At 43.6% G+C, this 26,417-nt stretch overlaps 1 protein-coding gene across 1 annotated transcript in view; it reads left to right on the plus strand.

The window, feature by feature from the left end:
- LOC135206354 (pre-mRNA 3'-end-processing factor FIP1-like) overlaps positions 1-26,417 on the plus strand; it is a 301,272-nt gene that overhangs the window by 72,507 nt on the left and 202,348 nt on the right. The gene's annotated exons all lie outside the window — the stretch shown is intronic.

Genomic DNA, 26,417 nt, shown 5'->3' on the forward strand with positions numbered 1-26,417 from the left:
TGTAATATGAGTGGTCAAATTACCCTAGATTATTAAAGCTGATTTTTTAAAAATCTGTTATAAGTTCATTTCTATTTTTGTAGGTCGACTCATTTTTTGTTGTAGTTTGAATCTGACTTTCGTTAACTGTTACATTTTTACTAACTTGATTTAATTTTTCTGTTTTGATTTTGGTTTTAATATCTACAGCACTGATATCTTTCTCTGTAATATTCTAAGTGTTCAATACACACACAGTAGAGACCCGGACCTCGATCATATTAGAACTTGAAAGAATTGGATTTTAACGGAAAATTTTTGAGTAAATGTTGCATCTGAGCTCAACCAAAAATCCGAAAACCGGCCCAAGGAATCATATGATTTTGGTAACCAAAAGAGGTTCAGTCAGTCGCCGCTATAGGCGTTATTCTCATGCTCATTTGGTGAGGAAAACTGGAAGAACCACAATAATTTGAACTTGAAGATTACTGAAAATATACAATGTAAGAGGCATTCTGTGACAACCTTAAGATCTTGTGAGATTTTTAATTATATGCTAACCCTTGAAGTGTCATAGTTGTATCAATAGTTGGCTTCTTAAGTCACAACTGTCAACAAACTATCGACACTGTGAACAAAACATTTGTAACCTAATAATGGTAAAAACCGTAGGTAATTCAAGTGAATCTCTAGTGATACAACTTTTGATAATATAAACACAATAACTAATTACAGCAATTGCCATGGATAATTACCATAATTAGACGTTAGGATGAACGAGTTCTCACCTTGTTACCGGAGTAGGATCTCTAACCGTAGTTATAAAAGCCGAAAAAGCCTATAAGCCTAACATAAAATTTATTTTTTTAGAGAAAATAATAATTTGAAAAAGTCAAACATATTTTACAGATTATAAGCATTGTCATTGTATGCCATTTGCAGTCGATATTGTTTACATTCTCAAAATCTCGGCTGATTGAGCTATCGATATCTTCATTGCCATTACACTTGGCTGGTAGAAGATATGACAATTTGTCGAAAATTGCATTTTTCCTAACTATACAAACCTGAGGTCCTTTACATATAGTCCCACCTCATGCCACCCCTCACTCTGCAACTTTTTGCATGGGCCTAAAGCAAAAGTGATTCTTCACCTCTCGGGCGCGCGGGCGCGCGCACGATCGGACAAGCAGTTAACTACCGTTCTCCCCTTGTTCGAAGCTTACGACCGTCCCAGCTGCCGCTAGTTACCTTCCTATTGTTAAAGGACCTCAGGTTTGTATAGTTAGGAAAAATGCAATTTTCGACAAATTGTCATTTGTTCCGATACGTAATACAAACCCTCGGTCCTTTAACAATAGGAAGACTCACTTCTTGGTGGGAGGAATCTGAGTCTTTTTGGTGAACAGACTGGTGTTCGTCCAACCCTGGAGTGCCTCCCTGGTCGTAAGAGCAAGGGAGGGATCCAAACCTCTGTCCGATTGATCGGGGTGTGCACCGCAGGATCAATGGTCAGACCTCTGGGCCAAGTACTAAGAGAGAGGCAAGCGTATCTCTTCGTACCAGCAAGCAAGAACTTGTTCCTGTTTGCAAGAGACAATCATAAAATGATGGGTTTGTCTCAATTTGGCATCCACTTCCTCCCCCTTGTTGGAGGAAGTGGTGGATATTTACTCCTATCCCTACTGAAAGGGATAGGATGGTGCTCTATTGAGTAGCTCACCTGCATCTCGTCCTTACCCAGCAGGGTGACGACCGTGTCCCTCTACCCAAAGGTAGAGGGAAGAAAAAGATGGGAAGAGGAGCCAGTCACACTCTCATTCCTCATCCATTCTTACGGTCACACCAGGACTCGATGCTGTTCAGCCTGCGAGGGTCTGGGTTAACTACACAACGTGTTGAGCAACCACCACGGTTCCCAAGGAAAAGATCCAAGGAACTGTGGGCAATATCCTGAAGGTAGGAGGAGGTGCATGCGGTCCGGTTGGACCAGGCGCCTGCCTTCATTACCTGCGCCACGGAGAAGTTCTTGCGGAACGCGAGATTGATGAAGAGGCGTCCACACTCATCCTGGGTGTCGAGTTTCTTCAGACAGCTCCGTCGCACCTTCACAGGACAAAGCAGCATAGCCTTCGTATCGGAGGCGGTGAAGTCCATTAGGGAGGGTATTGTGAAGGACTCGAACCAATCGTCAGTTACCGAAGGGTTCTGAGTCTTCGCTACGAAGATCGGTACGAAATCGAGCGTCACAAATCCCCATCCCTTTGTGCTTGACTTCTCAAGAGAAGTCATGCAGTTACCTAAGACGAAAAGAAGGGAATAGTCGTATGACCTATCCCTCTTCTCGACTTTGGTTATGTACAGTACTCATACTTGGAACAAGCTATTAAGACGAAGTAATGATTGCTCTGGAACAACCGAACTAAGTCCACAGCATAGTTCGTAACTGACTCGGCGCTCTGACAGCTGCCGACTGACTGGTTCGGAATCAGTAGAGGCAAGTTGTCCAAGCATCCGGGTAAGTCACGTGACCTTCGCCCTTTAAAGAGTTATGCTGAGAGACCAAACAAATAAAATATTTGTTAGTCACCGATGCCGGACGGCGCGGCGATGATTCTCTTAATGCATAAGCTCAAAAGGCGAAAGTCAATTGCCTTCAAAAGACCGAGGTCCCTGATGGCAAGAAAATCTCATAGACGTTGAATCTCAGCTTAAGGAGAAACAACACTATGTGACGTTGAAGACGAAGGTAGGCAATGAATGCAACCTACGTCTTCCAGCTGAATCGAGAGAAGGAATCTCAAGATTCTAAACCTGTGCTTACAAATGACTGAAAACGCTAACCGCCATTTCATTGCTGTCCGTTGTGCAATGAAAGCGGGGCGTTCTTCAGTAATGAAACACAGGGGAGAGCCGCTTGAAGAACTGCTTCTCATGGGCTGAACGTTTGGAAGTAGAGCTGGCAGGTGTGGGAGTAGGCGATGTCTTTCAATACATCTGCTAATCGGGGAGAACAATGAACAATTGTACACCTCCGAATACAAGATATTTTGAGGACAAACTCAAGATTCCGCAAAAATCATTCGCATTATCGGGATACGATGCAGAAGAGACTATTACAGAATTCTGTTACCTGCGGTAAACAGAAAGATGAGAGTCGAATAGATATCTCTGTTTAAAATTCTCGCAATACCGAAGACGATGAATACTAGCGTTTCACAGCAGTAGATGGTCATTCATGTATGCGAGAATCCCCGTTAATCAGAGACTTAAGTCCGTGATTGTTGGGCAGAGATACGGTTGTTATTCAATCAAAGCAGGTGAGAAAAGACATAAACAACCGTCTATCTCAAAGCGGCAGCTGATACTGAAATGCCTCGGGCAATTCAATACGCAGTAGCTGTCGCTGACTCGTCATCCTGAGTTGCCAAGTAATCCTTTCCACGAAGGAATGCGTTCGGCTAGAACCACCGAGCATAAAAAGATATGCTCGAGCAATTATATTTAAGCGAAACGAATTTCGGTAAATATAAAAGCTTAAATGGTGTTGTTGTGACAACACCATAAGTATATAAAATTGAAACTGGAAACTCCTGGGAGGTTGCAGGCAACCCGGGTTGCAGTTCAATTAGAATACTTTTCGTCTAAGTCGCAATCCGTTGAATAACCAGGATATGCGCCTACCCCTCGGACCATTCAACTGCTTAGCAGAATCATGTCGCGAGGTTAATATACGTTAGTATATTGTAGGATTCTGAACAACGATCTCCATCCTAAATTCTTTCCTTCAAGAAAACAAAATAAGGATTGGAGATCGACCACCTTCGTTCTCTATTAAAGAGAGTGAAGGAGAAGTCTTCCTCGAAGGAAAGCTTCAATGGTGAACAGAATACTAAGACGATAGTTCCAGCCAAACTGGATATTCCCGTCCGTTCTTCTCTATTCCAGGTTGGTCGCCTACTGTGAGATAGTCTTCTTTCAGCAGCAGTCTTCTTCCTAATGCTAGAAATTCCAGGAATTCGAGCATAGGCGAGGTTCCCGATTATCGTGTAACATATCGGGGATTCTCGTCTCGCTCACTTTGGACCGTGGTCTCGCCTAAGTGTTTGGAGATCGTAAGAAACTCTAACACTGAATGCGCTAGAAATTCCGTAGAATTCTAAGCAGTCTGCGAAACCCCCACCAAATTCGTCAAACGATATGGCTGGTGGTCCTCTCGATTCCCGTAGAAAATCGAGAATGGGGCAGGATCCCTCTTCAACGACCGGGGCTTACGTCAGGTAGGACCCGAAGGTCCCCCCTGGTAGCGCAGTCCCCAACGTGGGATCCTACAGAGAAATCTCTGTAGGATCCTTCCCCTTTCCCTCGTAGCCGTAAGGAGAGAGGGAATGGGGAGGAATTGGATACTCGCTCGCCTTCCCAGTGGAACTAGCAGTTGGAGAAGAGTAGGAGCAGCCATCGCCTTGCGGCGATGGCCTCTCAGAGTCTGGGAAAACGTATCGTCAGGAGAAAACGTTTTCCCGAGGAGGGTTACGAACTCTCACTGTAGGTAAGGGTCTGCCGCCACTGTGAACGTCGTCTGGGTGGGGCTGATCGACACCTGACAGGAGAGAGCCGATACCGTCCTCCGACTCATTCCAGTCCTCGTCGAGGTCGAAACCTCTCAGGAGGACCGAAGGAGTATTTAAATACGGTGTCCGAAGACACGTAGAAACGCCGCTGTCGCAGTAGAGGAGGTGGAAGTAGCTTGATCGACCGGCCAGAACTGAGAGAGCCTTCTTGTCCGGAGACGAGAGACTCTGGTTCAAGACAGAATCGGCAAGCTCCGATCGCGGCATACCCACCGTCGGTTTGGGTTCCCTCTCGGGCAAAACAAAACGACTCAAGCAGAGACATGGGCTCTGCTGGTGGGAGCGGCGATCCTTCCCCCCGGTCGTTGTGCTGACGAATCAGTGCAATAACCTGGGTAAAGTTACTCTGAATCTCGGAAGTTACAGCGTCTTGAGGAGTAGGACCGTCCAGTCCTCCAACAAGAGCAGCTCCCAGGACCCTCCTCCTTCAGAAGAAGGAGCCAGCAACAGATCCCTGACGGTTGCCTCCAATCACTTGCGCGTACGTCCTGGTTGGTCCTAAGACCAACCTGGCACGTGCGGCGTCGTAACGGGATCGTGAGCGGCGCATCTCTCACGATCACTCCTATATACCTCGCTCTTCCTGGCGTATGCCGAGGAAGTTGAAGGTATCGGAGAGACAGAACTGACGCTACCCCCTCTCCCCCTGACGGTCGCCTCCAATCACTTGCGCGTACGTCCTGGTTGGTCCTAAGACCATACGTGGCACGTGCGGCGTCGTGACGGGATCGTGAGCGGCGCACCTCTCACGATCACTCCTAGCTACCTCGCTCTTCCCGGTGTAGCCCGAGGAAGTTGAAGGTAGTGGAGAGACAGACCTGACGCTCCCCCCCCCCCCCCCCCCCCCCCCCCCTCGCTGGCAGGACCAGCGTACGTGGGGGGCTGCAGCCGATCACCAACCCGCGGTGGGGATCGATCTGCAGGCCTCCTGGCCGTGCCGCTCACCTGTGGCGAGCGGCTCGACTGAGCACGTCGACCCCGGTCCCGTGCGTCAGACGAGCTGCTGCTGGTCACCGTATCCGCCCGGTCCCTGTGGGAGCGGCGGTCAGGTGACCTGCAGAGCTCGCTTTCGCCGTGAGACCGGTGAGCGTCCTCGCGGCACGTCAAACCGCTGGTACCAGCCGAGGCTGGGTACCGTCGGTCGAGGGGACCTGGGGGACCTCTTCCCAGCCTCAACCCGTGGCCGGTCAGAGACCGTCACGTCCACCCGAGGTACCGGCTGGTCGCTGCGAGAGCGGCCGCTGGCCTGGCGAGAGTCACCTGAGCGGCTCTCGACAGTCTTCTGCTCCGTGCCTCGGTCATGACGCTGAGCGAACTCAGGCGTCTTAACTTTGGCTGCACGGTCACCCGAAGGAGATCGTACACTCGGAACTTCTCGCGGACGAGAAACCGAGCCGGTACCTGCTTAGCAGCAGAGCTGCCAAGACCAGGCGAGGGTGTACCAGCGGTAGCCAGCACACCCTTGGTCCCCGTCTTCTTCTTCTTCTCAGAAGGGGAGACGGGCCCCGTTCCCGAAGGAACAGGAGGACCAGCAGAAGAACCCCCCCCGTCACACCGGAGTGTGACGAGCCCTTCGAAGTTCCCGAAGGAGTCTTCTTAGGGGGAATAACAAAAACCCGGTTACCAGCTGGTCGCTGCGAGAGCGGCCGCTGGCCTGGCGAGAGTCACCTGAGCGGTTCTCGCCAGCCTTCTGCTCCGTGCCGTGGTCTTGGCGCCGAGCGAACTCTGGCGCCGAAACTTTGGCTGCACGGTCTCCCGAGGGAGAGCGTACATTCGGGATCTCCCGCGAACGAGAGACCGAGCCGGAACCTGGCGTAGCGGCATCGCCGCTAGCACCAGGCGAGGAAGTACCAGAGCTAACCGATACTCCTCTGGTCCCCGTCTATCTCTTCCTTACGGAAGGGGAGACGGGCCCCGCTCCCGAAGGAGCAGGAGGACCAGCAGAAGGACCCCCGTCCCCCGCCCACCGAGGTGGGACGGGCCCTTAGAAGTTCCCGAAGGAGACTTCTTAGGGGGGGGAGGCAGCCTTCTTCTTCTTCGGCTTATGGGCCTTAGAAGTCGAAGGGGAAGAGGCAGCAACAGACGAAGACGAAGATGACACCTTCCTCTTCTTCGTCAGCTCACGCAGGACAGTCGTCAGGTCCTCCATCCAGGCCGGAGTCGGGCCTATTGCTGAAACAACACGGCCCGACCTGCACCTGTCCGGAAGGACCTGGGACTGGGGAAGACACACCATGGGCAGGACCAGCATGGACAGGCGCAGGAACCAGGAGCGACAGGAACAGCAACCAGCTCAGGAGCGGCAGGAACAGCGGCAGCGGTAAACACAGAAGGGACAGCCAAGCCAGTAGCGGGAACCACATCAGCGACAGGTACGGCAGGCCCAGCCATCGCCTCGTAGAATCATCGGCAGCCAGCGTGGTACTGGCGGCCGGTCCAGGGGCGAGCTGCTGGAACAGCGGAAGTCTGGGGCAGGCAACACGAAGAAAACACAGGCGGCGGCGGCATACTCTCCTCGGTACGGCGGCGACCGGCCCTAGAAGCGGCAGACGGCGTCACCGACACAGCATGGGGAGTGTAGACCAGCGGGGGGAAGCAGCATAAGCGGCCGTGAAAGGTTGTAGTGGAGACCACTCCAAGGTCACCGCCCCAGACCTCGCTAGACTCTGCAGCAGATCGTGGATGCTAGGCACGCCCTGCAGCCGCAGTGGTCCATACCTGTCCAAGGTCGTCTCCCACGGCTGTAGCACCTGCGGTAGCACAGACAGATTAGTAAGAGGGGTTCCCTCACGCACGGGGGGGGAGACATGCCCCACCCGAACGGAAGGAAGACCCCAAAAACAAAAACTACGAGGAAGCTGAGCGGGGGGGCAGGAAGAAGACGAAGAATCGGATACCAAGGGAGTCGCGGGAGAGCTTTCCGACGACTTCCTGGCAGACCTTCGCTTCCCCTACCCCCGCACAGCAGTGAAAAGTAATATGAAAATGAAACAGAATACTGCACTTGCGATTCACTCATAGAACTTAAAGAGGGAAAAATCAATTCCCGGTAAGAGCGGAAACTTGATCCATAATAATATGATGCTATCATATATATATGAAAATGAACAATACTGCACTTGCTATTTTCACTTTCACAGCAATAAATCGTAAGGATTAATTTCCTGGGTAAAGAGCGGAAATTGATCCAAAATTAAATTTGATGCAATTAATAAATGAAAATGAAAAGAAAACTGCATTGCGAATCCACTTTCATTGCATTCTATTCATACAAAATAAGAGGCTCTTGCCGAGCGCAATCAAGCTCTCGGCAACGAACGCACAGGGCAAAAATATAATGAAAAAGAGTACTTACATCTTTCAATTACACACTTTCGCCCAAAATACATGACTCGGCGCGAGTGCGCCCGCCTCGGCACCGAGACATAAATTCACGGGTTCAATTCATGAAAAGAGCGGAAATCGCCGTCTCTACGGCGATAGCTCCATGTTGATTCATAATTAAGTAATGAAAATGAAAACAGTGTACTTACAGTTTCATTTTCAAGTCAAACCAAACCATTAGTAGAAACACAATATAAACAAAGCATACGACGATGAAGCGGGCAGAGAGCGATGACGAACACGTCCTTCACACCCGCGGCCGAAAGCAAAAGTGATTCTTCACCTCTCGGGCGCGCGGGCGCGCGCACGATCGGACAAGCAGTTAACTACCGTTCTCCCCTTGTTCGAAGCTTACGACCGTCCCAGCTGCCGCTAGTTACCTTCCTATTGTTAAAGGACCGAGGGTTTGTATTACGTATCGGAACAAATGTAATTTAGATACTTTCTTGTAAATTGGCTGGTAGACGATATGTACTTAAGATACTTTCTTGTAAATTAACAAAGTTGGGTCTAAAAGTGGGACAATACTTGATTGTATAAGCGTTAAGTGTGATTTCGCTAATTTTGAACATCAATTTCGCCTGCACCTTTTTTCTCTTTTTTTTATAGTGACGGCAAATGACGTCAGCAATCGGCTGTTTCTCGATTTGATTGCTTATGTCTGTAATATAGGTTTTAAAAACCGAGAATATGTGTGTGTGAGAGAGAGAGAGAGAGAGAGAGAGAGAGAGAGAGAGAGAGAGAGAGAGAGAGAGAGAGAGAGAGAGAGAGAAATCTAATCATATTGCATGTATTAATACCCTATCGAATTATAATACGGACAGAGTGATCTGCCATTTGCATTCTGATTTTGTTTACGTTCTTAAAATATCAGCGGATTTCATTTTACCAACATGATCACTGTCTTTAGATGTCGAATGGAACTTAATTTATAAAGAAAGCTGGGTTTAAGAATTGCTGCTACTTTATTTACAAATGTAGTTTGTATATTAAAAAAAAGTGCTACGTGTGTTTTTTGTCAGTTTCAGACACTGCTTTTGCCTGCCAAAACATCTTGCAATATGCTCATTATTTGTAATTCCCAGATGTGCTCGGCTTACGAAAGTTACGATGCTCATAATTCATAGTTCTTAGTCGTGCTGGACTTCGAGCCTTGCTGTTAACTAAGGGGCAATATTTTCTTGGTAGTATTTTATAATTAAATTACGTAAAGGGTTTTGAGATACCGATAGCTCCCAGCTATCCTTAATATCGGGATTCTTTCCAATTTTAAAGGAATACATTTATGACGATCTACATCCAACTGGTATTACTCTGCCGATAATGATGTCACATTATAAAGCACAAATCGCCTATGAAAAGTGCCCCTATTTTACAAGGAGATTTTATGAGGAAAAATTTAATAGCATAACACATACTGAAAGATATTTTAAAAGTTATTTTGTATACAGTATTCCAGTAGACTGTATGATGCGTTTACGCCTGTTTACGGCTGCTCATGGCCACTAGCAAGCAACTTAACTTAGGGAATTTTTCTAAAAGTTTTCTAAAGTTTATGATAACAGAAATAATTTGGCTTATTTTTAATATTTCATTAATTTCATGTAAGAATTAGACTTGTTTTTTAATTTCATGTAAGAATTAGACTTGATTTTCAATATTTTATTATTAGCAACAATAATTATCCCCCCCCCATTACAGTACATACTACGTACCTAGCCTAGCCTATGGCGCTCAGTCAACCATCGTATTATGGCCGAATTTGGCATACGTAGGGCAGTTATTTTACTACAGTATATATTTAATAATGAAGAAAGTGCATTGAATGGTATGTTATTTAACACTGAACTTATCAAATTGTAATTTATGTGTATTTATGGGTAATGTTTTGTATAAAAAGGCAAGGGAAGGGTAATAACTGGCGGTAAAGAACGGATTACTCCATTTTCAGTTATTTCTTAGGGAAAAAAAAAATCATTCAGATCTTGACAAAATCGCACCTCATCACTTCTGGAACGAATTGGCATCGAGGTCCAGGGCTCTACTGTACAACCTTCTTCATGAGACTTGATCTTTGTTTTTTCCTTGTTCCTACATCTCATGAAATTTCTTATAGTATTATTTTTGTGGCACACATTGCTATAAAGCATTTACTGCAACGGCATGTATCTTTGTGTTCATCAGTTTGTTGTTCTTCTTTTTTCTGTAGTGCCTATAATTGGAGATGGGTGAATTTCTTTGCTTTCATTGTAGATCTGTATTTTGGTTTTTCATTCCATCTGAATTTTGTGATTCTGCTCCTAGAGGTACTCTATTGCTACTATGAGAGACAGTGGAATACTTGATTTAGTGTTCTGTTTCTGAAATTTTGCTTTTGGTGAGTTGGTGGGTTATTTATCTTTTTAGAGATTTGCTTGGTGGAATTAGATGAGGTCATATCTAGTTGCCTCTTCCGAGTTGTGTCATCTATTTGATCACATTCGTGTGATTTTAATTTTTTGTCTTCCTCTCTGACATTCGTTTCAATTTCCGGTAAAGAGGTAAATCGATTGGCCACAGTGACAATGTCATATATGTCTGAAATTTCCTTTGAAGAGTTCTTTTCACTTGTATTTTTTTTGGTGGTATTTCTCTATTTCTATTATTATCTGTTTCAGTTCTGGTATTGCTTGACTTTGAGGTATCTGCATACCTAAATTTCTTAGCTGGGTCATTTTATCCTCTCACTTTCAGTTCTATCTTTGCTTTTCTTATCGACATTTCAGTTCTTTCTTGTAGTAATTTAAGTTCTGTATTGTAGATATACGACACACACAATTTAGATCTAGCATGATGCTCTAGTCTACAATTTATGCATTTGGGTTGGCCACAGTCCCAGCGTGTTTTATGGTCCTGCGAGCTGCAAAAGGCACATCTATGAATATTTCTGCATTTAATGGCTGTATGACCATATTTGCAACAGTTTTTGCATTGCATGGGTTTGAGAACATAAGGTCTTGGTTCCTTACTTAATCCCAGCATTTTAATTATCAAGGGCAAGGTCTGACCACTGAAATTCATCTCTGCTATTTTCTTAGTTTTACTCTTGTCTTTCCTGCTTGAGACCTTATATATTTCAGTCTTCAACATTATTATCTTTTCTTTAAAGAATCTAACAACATTAATTTGTCCAGTTCTATCATCAAGATTTGGTACTACTACTACTGTGCCTTGTACACTGTTCATAGGATCATGCATTGTGACATTTATATTTATGTTATCTATATTTTTTATACACCGATAATTTTCTGATTGGTTTTTGGTTGTTGTTTCAACCAAACATCCCCTTTTTTTAATTTGCCTTATGCTCATCTCTTGTGATGGGCATCGATTTAATACGTAATTTTCTATTTCTAATAAAAATATGTCTTTGTCTGTTTGTAAGTTCAAAAACCTTGAGCAGTTTGACTCCCTAAAGAGAGAATCAAAGTGAATCAAAAAGGTTGGGTCATGACGATATCTACTGCTTTTGGGCTTTATTATTGTATGTTAACAATGTTTTAATACCACTCTTATTTTCATTAATTGAGTTATCCTGTGAACAGTCCATTGCCATGCCAGAAGTTGTTGGGAGGTTAGTTTGTTTCTCCATGTAAAATATTAGAATCAATTTCATCCAGGATGAGGTCCCTCTCACCAAAGAGGCCCAACTGGGGAAGGAGCAACTGTTACACACACACACTGGTAACTGCCCTGGGGCCTTCACCCAGATATATGCCACACCCATAATACCTTAAGGGTCGTCAGTCCGTTGAGATTGGACCCAGCACAGTGGGGGTGGCTTGATATCATTTCCTCTTGCTCGACCACGTTAAGTACTCTAGTTTTACAGGTGGAGTGACATGCCATCAGAATCCACCCTCCAATCAAGTTAAAAGAGCAGTCAATTCAGTAATCCAAAACCATGCCAAGGTTGTCAACGAAAGAGGAAGAAGGGAAGGGGAAAATTTAGAGGAAGAGTAAAGGAGTTGAAGGCCCCAATGTTCAGTTGAATCCACAGCAGAGAGTACGCATAAAAGAGCATACTCTCTCTGCAGTGGATCCTCAAGGGCCCCCGCCTCGTCAAGCTGTTGGGATCAGGGGGCCTAAGTTTCGGTTATTGGCAGTTTTGTCTTACCACTTATCTGTCGAGAACAGAACTATTTAGATTTCCAAAAGGCCTTTGACAAAGTTCCTCACAAGAAACTAATGATAAAAGTTAAAGCTTTAGGAATTGTACGAGAAACAGCAGACTGGATCAAAGACTGGCTAACTAATAGAAAAAAAAAAAAAAAGTCGTAATGGTGAAGAATCAGAATGGGCAGATGTGACAAGTGGAGTTCTTCAGGGGTCTGTCCTTGTCCTGCTCTTGTTTTTTTATTTACATTAATGAAATTGATATAGGATTAACTAGCAGGATAGCCAAATTTGCAGATGACACCAAACTTGGTGTAAAAGCAGCAGACCCAGAGACAGTAAAAATTTTTAAAAATTATCTAAAGAAAATAGGAGTGATCAAAAAGATGGCAAATGCCTTTTAATTTGTTGAAGTGTAAAGGGTTACAAATAGGAACAAACAACCCTCATGCCAACTACATGCTGCTTGTGAATGACATAAATAGTGTACAACAAGAAGAGGACCTTGGAGTCATTATTAACAAGGACTTAAAATCCACAAAATAGTGCATAAAAGCTGAAAAGAAGACACAGAAACTAGTGAAACACATAAAGGGCCAGTTCAAATACAGAAACAAGGAAATGGTGCTGCAGGTCTACACATCCATAGTTTAGACCTCATCATGAATATGCAGTACAATTTTGATCACCAACACTAAGAATGGACATAAATAGATTAGAAGGGGTACAAGCAAGAGCCACAAAGTTAATTCCATCCATCAGGCAAATAGGTTACCAAAGACGACTAGAGAAACTGAACATGTATGGCTTAGAAACACGACGATTGCAAGGACAACTAATAGAAACATTCAAAATACTGAAAAGCCATAACAAAAGTAGACAGTAACCTATTTATGTTAAATGAAAACCAGACGAGAAATAATGGATGGAAACTACAACTGAAAGAGATACAACACATCTCACTGTGGGAACTTCTTTACTGCCACTAGAAGTTGTCAACAGCAACAGTGTGGAAAAGTTTAAAAGAAAGCTAGACAAAATCATTAGGAAACTGTGGATAAACAGTAAAACCTGCTCTCACAGATAAGTGAGCACACGATGTCTCCTCGGATGGACTAACAAGTCTTTGAGAGATCCTAATCCTTGTAACTCTTTCTCTCTCACTGAGATGAGAGAATTTTTTATGGTACATGTACGTATATGTTTATTTATAGCATTTTCAAATAATAATAATAATATAACTGTACAGTGGTACCTCGTTTGTCGGACATTTCTTATGTCAAACTTTCCATTTTTCAAACAAAATTTTCAAGAAAATTTTGTACTGTTTGTCGAACAAATGCTCGTAATTCAAACTGACTGATTATCTAGTTTATACTTGTATTCGACGGCCTACTGGGTCTTACAAGTTAAACTGTATTAAAAAAAAATTTTTTCATTTACAATATATGTATGTATAGTTTAATGATAACCATATTTGACAAAATAAATAAAAATATAAAGCATTTAATATAAAACTTATATAACTTTCAATATAACATTTAGCATAAAAGATGTATAAAATCGTACGTAACCGCAGTGATGTTACGCCCAGCTGACTTGAGACTGAACAAGGGAGTGCTGATATGTTGAGGAGAGGAGGAAAAGAGAGTTAAAATATTACTGTATGTATGTAAAAGCAATAACAATTCACTTAAAGGGAATTTTCTATTAAATTTAACAATGATAAAATATGAAAACAATCAAATGCAATACAGAAAAAAAAAAAGAGAGAAAAAATCTTAATTGAGCCAGTGTTTGGTGCGCCGAGTGAGACGGTCTAGTTTAACAATATTAACAAAATAAGAAAATGAAAGAACAAAGCTTTTCACAATAAAATTTAGCATAAACAATTAACAAAATCATTCATCATTGCAGTGATACACAGCCAACTTGAGGTAGAGGGAGGAGGCATTTATATTTTTAAGGAATAATGAATGAATGATTTTAAGTTATCGTGCATCATGGTATTGTTGAGGAGAGATGAGACAGTAAAATCTTTACTATAATATGTACGAAAAAGCAGTACCAATTCACATGAAAAATAAAATATTTCACAATAAATTTAACATGATGATAAAACATGAAAACAATCAAAATGCAATAAAGAAAAGAAAAAAGCTTGCTCAAGTCAGTGTTCGGTGCACTGAGTGAGACAAGAGAGAGAGAGAGAGAGAGAGAGAGAGAGGGGGGGCTCTGCTTCTCGCTGACTTATCAGCTGGGCTGGGATGATTATTCACCCATTTCTTTCACTTACACTCAATCTGTCCAAATCACTTTTATTTTTGTTACGGTAAAATACCTATTTAGTGACAACTGCTTTTTACGATTTTTCACTACTGTAAAACTAACTCAGCTCTGTAATAAACACTGGTGCCACTTTCAGCTTCGATTGTTTGTTCAAACGGCTTCCTTGTGAAAATGATATTGTTAAGATACAATAAAGTTTTGTACATACTTACCTGGCAGATATATACTTAGCTATAGACTCCGTCGTCCCAGACAGAAATTCGAATTTCGCGGCACACGCTGCAGGTAGGTCAGGTGATCTACCGCCCCTGCCGCTGGGTGGCAGGAATAGGAACGATTACCGTTCTAGAACCAGATTTTCTCTTCCACCTGTCTCCTGAGGGGAGGCTGGGTGGGCCATCAATCGTATATATCTGCCAGGTAAGTATGTACAAAACTTTATTATATCTTAACAATATCATTTTTGTACATGGAACTTACCCAGCAGATATATACTTAGCTGATTGACACCCTTGGTGGTGGGAAAGAGACAACTATTTACTGAATAGACAGGTAAACATCATACGTTGTAGGTAATAAATAAATAAAACCTTGGTTCCTACTTGATCAGGTGGAAGACTCCATGGCTAATGCCTAGGAATCTGCTTCGCCTCAAGAGCCTCAGCGAGGATGTGACCTATGGCTAAGAGTTCTTGTGGGTCTGTCGATGGGGTCTTATCCATTTACTCGACAGAGCCTCTTACTGACAATATGCCTATGCCTAGTGGCATAATTAAGGAGCACAACACCGATCCCGATCACCTGATCCTAACACGAGGGTTAGTGCTTAAGTTGAAAAGAGTTATCTACAAACTCCTTTCAAACAACCCAAAGAAAAAACACGACGTTAAATAAAATTTAACTCACTAGTTAAGGATCAGTATCTGCTCCCTATCCCAGCAATGTATCCGCAGACACGTATCAACCAAGAGAGAAGGATCCCTCGAAGGTTATCTTGACATCCTTCGGATAATGGGAAGTCAACACAGAGTTGCATCTCCGTATGTGACAGCTAATATGTCCTTATGACATATTGTTAGGGAAAGAACAAGAATTCGGAAAAGCTCGCACTTCATGCGCTTTTAATTCTCAGCTGTTTGAAGGAATCATCAATGCACTTATCAAGTGCTTAGGAGATCACAATGTCTCAAAGAAGGCCAGGGCATTCTTTGATATAGATCTCTTCTGGGTGAAGCCTGGAGCCTGGCTAGCGCTACGTGCCTGGCAGGCGCCTAGCGCCTGTCTAGCGCCTCACGCCTGGCTGGAGCCTTGCGCCTGAATGGCGCCTAGAGCCTGGCTGGAGCATCACGCCTGGATGGCGCCTTGCGCCTGGCTGGTGCCTGATTGGCTCCTCCTTCCTGGCTAGCGCCTCGCGCCTGGCTGGAGCCTTGCGTCTGGCTGGCGCCTTGCGCCTGGAAGGCACCTGGAGCCTGGCAGAAGACTTCATGATTACTGTCTATGAGTTCTGCATGCCTCAAGAGTTTCAGCGAGGTAGGGACCTATGACTGACAAACCCTTCTGGATCATGTCAATGGGGGCTAGCCCGCTTACACGACAGAGCCTTCTCGGATCGTGCCAATGGGGGCTGACCACTTACATGGCAGAGCCTTACCTGTATCATATCAATGGGGACTAGCCCTCTTACATGACAGAGCTTTAGGTTTCTCTTTACTGGAAGGAGCCTTGCGCCTGGATGGATCCTCAATCCTGACTGGAGCCTAGCCTTGAAGGAGCCTGGCACCTGGATGGCTGGCCTGGCTTCTAGAGCCTGGCTGGCTCCTAGAGCCTGGCTGGCGCCTCGCGCCTGGCTTGGCTCCTCCACACTTGCTGGAGCTTCGAGCTTGGAAGAGTCTCTAGGCTGTCTGGTGATGTCCACATCGGACACTCTTATATCTGTCCAATTTGTTCGCTCTGGCGCATTTGCGCCAGTTGGAGGCCCGCTCCTTTCTCAGTAATCCGACCATGACAGAGTTCCTTGAACTGTCCGCCTCTGGCGTTTTTCGCCTGTATTGGCATTTGGCGCTGGCTGGCGCTACATTGTCCGAGAGTCCTGAACACCACATAGTTTATCAGGAGACTGGAGAAGGGTGGAAGAAATTCTTCCCCTTTGAGCTTTTGGCCCCTGGCAAGGGGAGGTGATTTTAGTCAGCTACACCCAGTAGACGACAGGATATCTAACAATACGAGAGAGAAGAGTCTTCCTACCGAGGAGGATCCTTCGTTGAAACACTTCTTTTGCTAACGAGATCTCTTCTTACGATGTTGGATTGAGGTTCCTCGTTGCAGAATCTTCCCTATCCTTGCCCAAAGGAAGGGAAGGAGTCTGGAAGTCGAAGGAGACTCTGAGCTGAAATTGGGCGGAACCCTGATTTCTAGCTCATATTGTATCCTTCTGAATACCTTCTGGGAAGCATTTTGAGCCCTCATCGCACCCCGAAAGACTCTGTAGGCAAACGTTTAAACCATCTCTTCTTCTGTAGATGAAAATGTAAGTACCCTGCCTGGGCAACGAAACTTCTATCTGGAAGCGTTGCGTCAGGAATAGAGGGATTTAGTTCTTGCCAGACATACTATGCTGGCAAGAACCATTGCCGCGTCTCCATTGAATCTGATGCGAGATTCCAAGGCACAAAAAATTCACTTGTCTTCTTGGTCGGTTTAGGGGCTAAGAGAAAACAAAGAATTCCTTCATAAATTTCCTCAAAGAAGTTTGATGAGGAGCAGTTCCATTTTGTCGGAACACGGAATCTGTGGCCACAAAAGATCCCATTCGAAGTACATGATATCCTACTCTTGTCGTATTGCGGTATCGTATAAAGATCCGAAAGATCTTAATCCTCTGTTATCTCTAATTCCCCTTGTAGAGACAGAGTATAGCCTTTTACTGCGTTCTTTGATAGCAGATATATACAAAGGTGATTCTTCCCTCTGAAAGTGAAGAAAAACCTCGCTATGTGGTTCACAGAGGTATCGGAAGAGGGACAGTTTCCTCATTCCATCTAGCACGATCTGCAGCAATTCTATGTCTTAGCCATGACTATTGTCATTTACCTTGAAAAAACCTCTCATTCATGTCCACTTTCTGGTCAGTCTGCACATGGACAGACTCAGAGTGGAGAGGTTTTTTTAGGTCTATTTATAATATATTCTGATAGAATATCCAGATACTCTTGGAAAAGCCTTACGAAACATGCTGTGAGAAGAACGTGACTTCTGTGAATCCAACCTCTCTAAGGCCAAAATGAGGCATACATCCTCTCTTCCTTTGACGCCCATTTATCTTAATATCTGTTAAGAATTTATAACTAGGGGAAAAAAGACTAAAGTTTATTCCCCTTCCTTAAATTTAAAGATGTCTTATATTGCTACCTCTCTTGGTTCGAGGAAAAGGAAGCAGTCTAAAGGAAGTCTGTTCGTCTCCTACCTTACAAAGAGATCTATGAAGAAGACTTTCCGCAGGTTCTCACAACTCTTTTCAATAAATGTTAGACATACGTTAACAGTTATTATCTTCGATCGAGAAGGTTCTCACGGACATACAAAATCTTGCATCGAACCTCTTAAGGATCGTTACGTTCCGTGTCTGTTCCCAAATAGGTTCTCTTTTGTTAACGCGAACAGGGGCGAAAAAAAGAGATTCTCGATGCTCTTTGCGATATGAGAGTGTCGTGGAATTGGCCTAAGTGATTAAAATAAATCATTTCATCATTCCTTGTAAGCGACCCCTTTTCGATTAAATGGGTAACGAAATCAGGAACGAATCTTGCCGTTACCGAGCCTGCTGTCCGAGAGGCTACTGGACTCTTAGGTTAATAACTCGCTAAAACGAGAAAATATCTTGGATGGTGCTTCTGGCACGGCTGGCGCTTCTGGCACAATTTGCGCCAGGCTGGCGCTTCCTTCTAGTTCTTTTTAGGTTATGTGCCATAACATCTATGCCTTTATGGTACCCGACATCCTTCACATGTTAATTCCGTTCTTAGTGGGAAAAAAAAAAATTTATATACGTAGTATAGTCCATTCAGGGAAACAACTTCTGCCACTAAGAGAATGTTTCCCATCCGACTCGCCCAACTTCTCTTGAGCAATATCCGATTCTAAAAAGGTTGTGTGCGTTTCTCGAAAGGATGAGAGAATTATATATATCGCGCTCTGCCGTATTAGAACCTTATAATACTGTCACATTGTGGTAAACAGCATTAATCTAGGAAACCTTTGTAAGGATACTAGGAATTCAGTAGTTAACCTCGGTATGTGCATAAGACTTGACCATACCGTAGTCTTAAAGTGAATTCTCTACTACATTCATCTTCTCACTAAGCATGTACTCTAATAAGCCATGCTTTCGTAAGCATGAGAGCATTATACAATATAGAGTTCCGCTGCATTAGAATCCTTTAAAAATGTTACCTACGGTAAACAGCATTGAAATGTTGTAATATCTTTCTTATTGAAAGCGTCTTAGCAAAAGGCAGACAATATTTTATTTATGTTTGCTTAACTATCCCCTCAATCCGAGGCTAAAACCACGATTGTAGGGGAGAGACACGGTTAGTCATTCCATCCCGCAGGAGAGAGACATGTAACCGACCATTCATGACCGACACCTACATGATACTGCGTTGGTGTCTAAGCGATAGCAGTCTCGTTAGCCGACTGGCCTTACTCTTCCAGAGTTGCCAGCTACTCCATTTAATAAAGGAATCATAAAATTATTATCGAACTTCAGGAAGTTCTTATAATGCATATTTAAGCGAAACAAGACTTCGATAAATCTAGAAGCTAAGTAGGTGTTGTCTTAACAATCCCTTTAAGCGTAGTCCTTCCTAGGAAATTCCTGGAAGGATACTGGTAATTGAGTTGCTCAGCAAAGAAGTAACTACGGTATGTGCTTATGATTTGCCGTATCGTATTCTCATACAGCAGATACTCTACTACCTTCTTTCCCTGCCGAGGCAGATAGAGAAAGGAAAAATTTTTACTATCTTCGTTCTTTTCGTTAATAGAACGATAGAAAGAGTATATATATCTCCTTAAGGAAGGAAGTTAATCCAGGAACTCTTTAAATCTTCGTGATTTCCTCATAAATCGTGGAAGAGACAGAATTCCTGTTCATCTGTAGGGTTTACGGAAGGAAGTAGATATTTCCTATCCGCCATCATACCCAAACGTCGATGAGATTCTTATAAGAAAACTCCCAAAGCTCTTGCCTCTTCATAACGAGGGAAGAGCATGAATGAAGGAGAGAGTCCTCTGAATAATGAAAAAATGGCTTCTCTTAGTATCAGAATCCTTCTGGCAAAAGCGACGGCCGCCTGAGCGACATCTTGCACCTTTGCCAGGGGAAAGTTGCTCAAGTTAAAAACTCAAAGAGGAGCCTTGCGACTGACCTCTCTCTCATAAGAAGATTAGGAATATTCTGGCGCCTGGCTCCTAGCGCCTGGAATGTTCTGCACGCTAGAAAGGAGACTCGCTCCTGGAACGTTCCGCTTGCGTGGAAGGTCCCGTGCGCCCTGATAGTTCCGAGCGCCTACTAGACCCCTTTTAGAAAGAGCCTCTTGCCCGGAAACGTTCAATGGAAGGATCGTTCTGATTGCCACTCTACTATAAGGCTCCTTGCTCTAGCCGTCTGTTTTTCTGGCGCAATTTGCGCCAGGCTGGCACTTCGTCTCTTTGAAGGCGCCTTGCGCCAAGAAAAATTTTCTAGAACGCGGCTCGCGCTAGTCTGTTAGCTGGAACGCGCCTCGCTGCTGGCTATTGGAACGTAGCTCACGCTAGCTTGCTGGAGCGCGGCTTCCTGGCAGCGGCTGGCTCTTGCTCAGTGTTCTCTTAGTTTTCAGAGAACGCGCTAGATCATCCAAACTCCAAACATACATTCTTCGTCTTTTCAGATGTAAGATGAAAAGACGCACTTTTTTAAGGATGCCTTATCAATGGCTATCCTTGGCAGTCTGGGACGTTCTACAGAACCTGCCGAGGGGACGCCTGACCGGTGGGGGTTCTCCCTAACCTTCCTGCGGCTGTCGACTTTCCTCCTCAATGGGTCTGGGAGTTTGGAAGAGGTCTAGGCCTGGAAGCGCTACGGAGCCGATCAGACGCACCCTCCACTGCACTGGGAACACTATATTCACTTCTTACCTTTTAAGAGCTCGCCTTTTGAGCTCCATCCATTTATCTTCAAATTTGCACATATGAATTTGTAGGATTCTTTGGAGTAAGAAGGTGATGAGGATGCAAACAAACTACTAGTATTGTCAATACTCTAACTGCTCGTTAGTACGAGAGCTCTTAAAGCTTCTAAAGGAAGGAGCGTATCTAGTTATATGCTTTCTGACTTCCTAAAGTAGGAAGTTAGATCTTATATTTCCTTCATCAAGTTCTAACACTTATACACGTATTAGTGAGGAAAAAAAAAAAAAAAAAAAAATCAATATTTCCCTTATTGCAAAATATATGAGTGTCTACCGAAAAATTCGGTAGTTTCACGTAATATATTCTTCGAAATTTCGAAACCAAATTCATTAAAAAGTTAATAAAAGCATATGCCAAACCAAAGACCCAGTACTTCCCTGCAAAAGACAGCCCAGAAGGTCGATGGCGATGAAAAAACGAAAATCAAGTCAGGAGGTAGCAACAACGTATGTTGACACTACCGCGACAGAGAAAATCTGGTTCTAGAACGGTAATCGTTCCTATTCCTGCCACCCAGCGGCAGGGGCGGTAGAACACCCGACCTACCTGCAGCGTGTGCCGCGAAATTCGAATTTCTGTCTGGGACGACGGAGTCTATAGCTAAGTATATATCTGCTGGGTAAGTTCCATGTACAAAAAGTTATTTTATCTTTCCTTTTCTTGCATTCTTGACTTATTACTTGTTTACAAAATCCTCATGTTTGTTTTAAAAGTCTGCCGTTTGCCAACAGTAAGTTGATGTATTGTGGCATAATTAATCTCTTTCATGCACTTAAGATCCCAAGTGTAAACGTGCTGATTACTCTCTCTCTCTCTCTCTCTCTCTCTCTCTCTCTCTCTCTCTCTCTCTCTTGGACACACACACTATTGATTCCTTTGATTATCCTTGTACCTAATATATATGAATAAAATTGATTTTGTTATCAACCTTTGCATACTGCAACCAATTTGGTTTCCTCAAAGGGTTCCAGTATCTCCTCCCTCCATCCCCCGGCCAGCCAGTTGCTATTTTCACCAAACAGTTCATAAATCGTACACATAAAAAACAAAAATTTCAAAAATTTTACTGTATATAATGAACTATTTCATTACTTTACACTCTTAATTTAACTTTTGAACACAATAATAGAAAAAATGTGATAAGGGAGACTTTTTGGGTTGGCTGGATGAATTATCCAGATTCCCTTTATTTCACACGGGGATATTTGTTTCATATTTCGAAAAAATCGTACTTTGAACAGCCTTCTGGAGTGGAATAAGTTCGAAGTCTGAGGTAATAAGGTTAGTATCACAAAAATTCTAATAAAAATATCTTTCCTTCATCTTTTGTTTTTAACTTGAAAGAGCAGCTCAAGCCAGAGCTGTCAAATACTATGTAAATTTACTGTGACAGGTGGAGAGAGTGCTGCCATTAGCAAGTCAGTGGATTCTTGTAACTGACTCTGTAATAATTCATAAATATTTTCAATCTCTTAAGTAAGGGCAACTCTCTCTCTCCTCTGTGGTAGATAATTTTAAGTTGATCTAATTTTACCTTCACATCCTGAACTGTAAATGCGATGTTCTAAAACATAAGACATAACTAAGAGTTGTATTAGTCCAAATATAAGGCACTGTTTGTTCATGGAAAGGAATTTCAGAACTAAGACATAGACAAAATAAAGTTGAAAAGACTTCTAAAAATAGATTGGCTGGAAAGGAGAAAGAAGAGAGAAATAGTACAGGAGAAAGAAGAGAGAAATAGTACATGTAATTTTCAAACCTATTATTTTTACCAACCATGTATTTCTCTTCTAAAGGGTAATGTATTGAATTTAATTTAAAAGTTAGTTCAAAACTTGGGGAGCACAATTAGGGTCATATTTAATGTTCTTTCAACTCTAGAAATAAGCATTTATTTTACACAAAAATTGTCTAAGATTGAGGTATTACTGTAAAAATGAGTCTGTAACACATACTCATTCAACTGGTAGAGCTTGATTACTTGTCTCCAAATCCCAGTTGCTTTCTGCAAGAGTAAACATGGAGACTGGTTCCACAATATCTATGGTACCTTTCTCTTGTTATTTCCAACTCCGACAACAGGGCTGAAAATGTTTAAATAGTCAGAGGATACAGTCAGACCAAGACAAGTGCTTGTGAAAAGAGGATGATGATCCTTGAATAAAATCCTATACCGTTCCAGAAGGACTGATAATTTAGGGTTCTGCCACACTACCCAATGTTAAAGACAGGCATCCCCCTCCTCATGGCAGTAGTAGAAGAAAGGAATCACTGCCCTCAGCACCCCCCCCCCCCCCCCCCCTCTCTTTTTATCTAGCCATAGCTGTGGAAGGAGGATGACAGGGATGGAGAGAACCCCACCTTGCTTCGAGGACAAAGGTTGGCCTCCTTGTCTTAGTTTATGAAGAGCAGGCTTCAACACACCAGACACTGAAGGCTTAGCTATATTCAAAGTTTAGCTCCTAATGACTCACCCCCCCCCCCCCCCCCCCCCCCCCCCCCCCCCCCCCCCCCCCCCCCCCCCCCCCCCGACCCCCCCCCCCCCCCCCCCCCCCCCCCCCCCCCCCCCCCCCCCCCCCCCCCCCCCCCCCCCCCCCCCCCCCCACAAACCCAACCAGTTTGAAAGACAATGTACGGTGTACGGTTGATGACAGAATCTGGGGAATCTGACTTTCTCAGCTTTACTACCACCTCCACGCTATTCTTTGGAAAGACTAGTGACGAGTCCAGCACCTCACTTTTCCTCAGAAAGGCTACTCTTGCAAGAAGAGAATGACAACCACATTTCTACTTCTCTGAACCAGGTTAGCCTACATGTTGGCAGTCTAGACAAAAGTCAATGCCTTCCCTCCTGACACCAACAACATGTTGGTAGACTTCACTTTGACAGGTGTCTTCTATCACTGTCATGATAGGAGACAACTGTCAAAGTGAAGTCTACCAACATGTTTAACCATAGGTCAGGCCATAAGACAACCAGGAGAGATGCCATCAACACTTTCTCCCTGGAACTTATGTCTGCAGCAGAGAAAGAATTACCATCTGGATGAAGTCTCCAGAGAAAGGTCATTTGTTACATATGTCTGCTGCAGTGTGCAATACCTCCTCAGACATGTGAGCGGATGAGTTTGCTTGATCTGCTGGACAATAAGGAACTTTTCCATCCTCAAATCAGATTTACCTCGTCTAAAACACCAAAAGCAACCTGAGACCACAGCCACCTGACCAACAGTCTAACTTCAGTAGTGCAAAAGAGAGCTTAATGGATAAGTTGGTAGACGGGTGGTAAGCCGAGGTGGCGTCTCTCAGGTTTTCACACTCATGGATGCATGGAATAACCTCCAAAAATTGCAGCTTTTTCTCAGCCTGCAAGGGTTCTGGATTGATTGATTATGAAATTTAGGTCTCGAGGATCAAGCGCCGGAAAGGTTCTGCAGGAGCTGCACCACCAATACTGCACCTTGACCAGCTCTCACTCATGACAAATGAACTGAGCTTCTCACGGGAGAAGTCCCATTATGCCTCTCCTATGAGCATCCTATGCACATGGAGAGCCATGCATGAAAGGTGGAAGAGCTCAACGAAGCAAGAACTGCACAATCTGAAGACCTTGCATGTGAAGAATGAACAAGTTGTATGTGTGCCTCTCTGTGTGCTTCTCCTTGGAAGGAAAAGGAGATTTATCCTAAATACTTTAATCATGTACACCCAAACACGAGACTAAGCACGTGTAGCATAAGCAAGAGAAATACTCATCCAACTGAGAGCCTGAGAGTTCACATTTGGACAAGGCAGAGACATGCATTAGTGATAACAGCCCCTCCCCCCCCTAAAGGAAGAGTCATGCATGGAATCTGCTGGGGCTACTTCCATAAGGCCTTGGACTTCCTTTTCTTCTTCCTCCTACATATGGAAAGTCTGGGTATTGGGAGGATATAGATGAGCTCAATGAAGATGGGCTTGATGGGGATGAGAATGAAGACAATGAGGAAGAATGCATAGAATGCTTTTTCCCCTCCCCTCTCAAGTCTTGACAATCTTCAATGCTAAATAGAAAGTTCAAGGCTTTAATTAAGATGAAAATAAAGCGACCAGAGGATCAGCCACTGGAACAACTGATAAAATAGGACTCCCTTCTTCATGGTACCGAAGGAAGCCTAATTAGCTGCAGATAAAACAGGAGAGAAGATGCCAGACACAGCTTCACATCTTCAGCTATGCTGTCCGAGTACAATGGAAAAGGTGGGCTGCTTAGACTGTTGAAAGTAAGCCAAATCTTCCACAGGTACTCGACAGGTGATGACTTCTTAGTGCCTAGATCTTTATGGTTAGGTAGGTTCAAGGTGAGACAGCTGAGCTGCTGGTGGTGCATCCCCAACAACAACCACCTCTCCCTCTAAATGGTTGTGGCCAGACTTCTACTCGGCTCTTATTACTTTTTTTTGAGGACAGGTAGTACTACTAGTGCAATAAGGGAAGGAATAGAAGGAAAAAGGAAAGAACCCGAATGACTGCAGCTACCATTGGGGTGTATTTACCCCCAAAAGAAGCTAGAAAATGTTTCTTATCCTTCTTCCTCCTTTCAAAATGCTTCTCTTACTGAGTAGACCAACCAGCGCACTCCTTGCATGAGAATACGCCTTCCCCAACAAAAGGAACAGTAACTGAGAATCTACTATTATGGGGGGGGGGGGTGACATAAAGAACCCATACACAGTGCAATTATGCTAATCATGTTTTTTTATTATGGGAAAAACCAACAGCAAAGCAAAGAGAAATAATCTAAATATTGGTAAGTAAAGTGAGAACAGCACATCTACTTTTCTCAGCAGCTGTAAAATAATGATTAGTCATCTATGGTGAATGAAGGGGTCCATTACTGCCTAACCTTGTTACCAAGTTCAATATTATCTCCAGCTTGTGCTGAGGAAAGCTCCTAAATAAAAGGCTCTGGTTTGAATTTCCATAGGAACAAATACATTTTTTCATTTCCCTGGCCAATGATTCCAAGTTGGTAATGAAATCCAATTAGTTGAGGTCTGTTAAGTTTAAGTGCCAGTGTACAAACAAAACTGCCAGGCCAGAAATTTAACTTAAGCTCAGTAAAAGGGAGGATCAAATACTTCCACTAGGATGAAATATGGGGTTATACTTCTGCTGTAAATAAGACAAGACTGTTTAGTGAAAGCAATGACCTTTCCTGATATTCCGTAGATCCATACATTATGTCCTTTTGGAATATACTGACATAATTGCACACAAAAGGGACCACCACCACATGTCAGCACTGTAAGTATTACAAAACTTCATATTTCCCAATTTTAATATTGATTCTCCAGTTTTCTGACCTTGCTGTAGGAATGGTATCCTACCTTAAGCCTTTACTTCAGTGACTGAGAATAAGATACCATTTTTACTAAATAATGATATTCACCACAACAAAAGATTTTGTGAAAAGCCAAAGCTAATCTGTATTTCAATGCTAAAAGTATATTGTACTAGCAGCTCCCAAAGACATACGTACTTACTCAGCCTACATTTCACATTTTTATTAAATCCTCTTCAAGCTAATTTCATAAAAAAATGTTAGGTGCTGTACGTATCCTGATCAAAACACATTCAACAAAATCATACGGGAAGTAAGGAGTTACTATTCAGTTTCATACCTTGTCTTGGTGAAAACTATTTCATCTAATCAGGTTTGCAATCCACAAAAGAATATACACTGAAGCCAACATTAACAGC

Source organism: Macrobrachium nipponense, chromosome 29, assembly GCF_015104395.2.
Source record: "Macrobrachium nipponense isolate FS-2020 chromosome 29, ASM1510439v2, whole genome shotgun sequence".
In the NCBI taxonomy this organism is placed as follows: Eukaryota; Metazoa; Arthropoda; class Malacostraca; order Decapoda; family Palaemonidae; genus Macrobrachium; species Macrobrachium nipponense.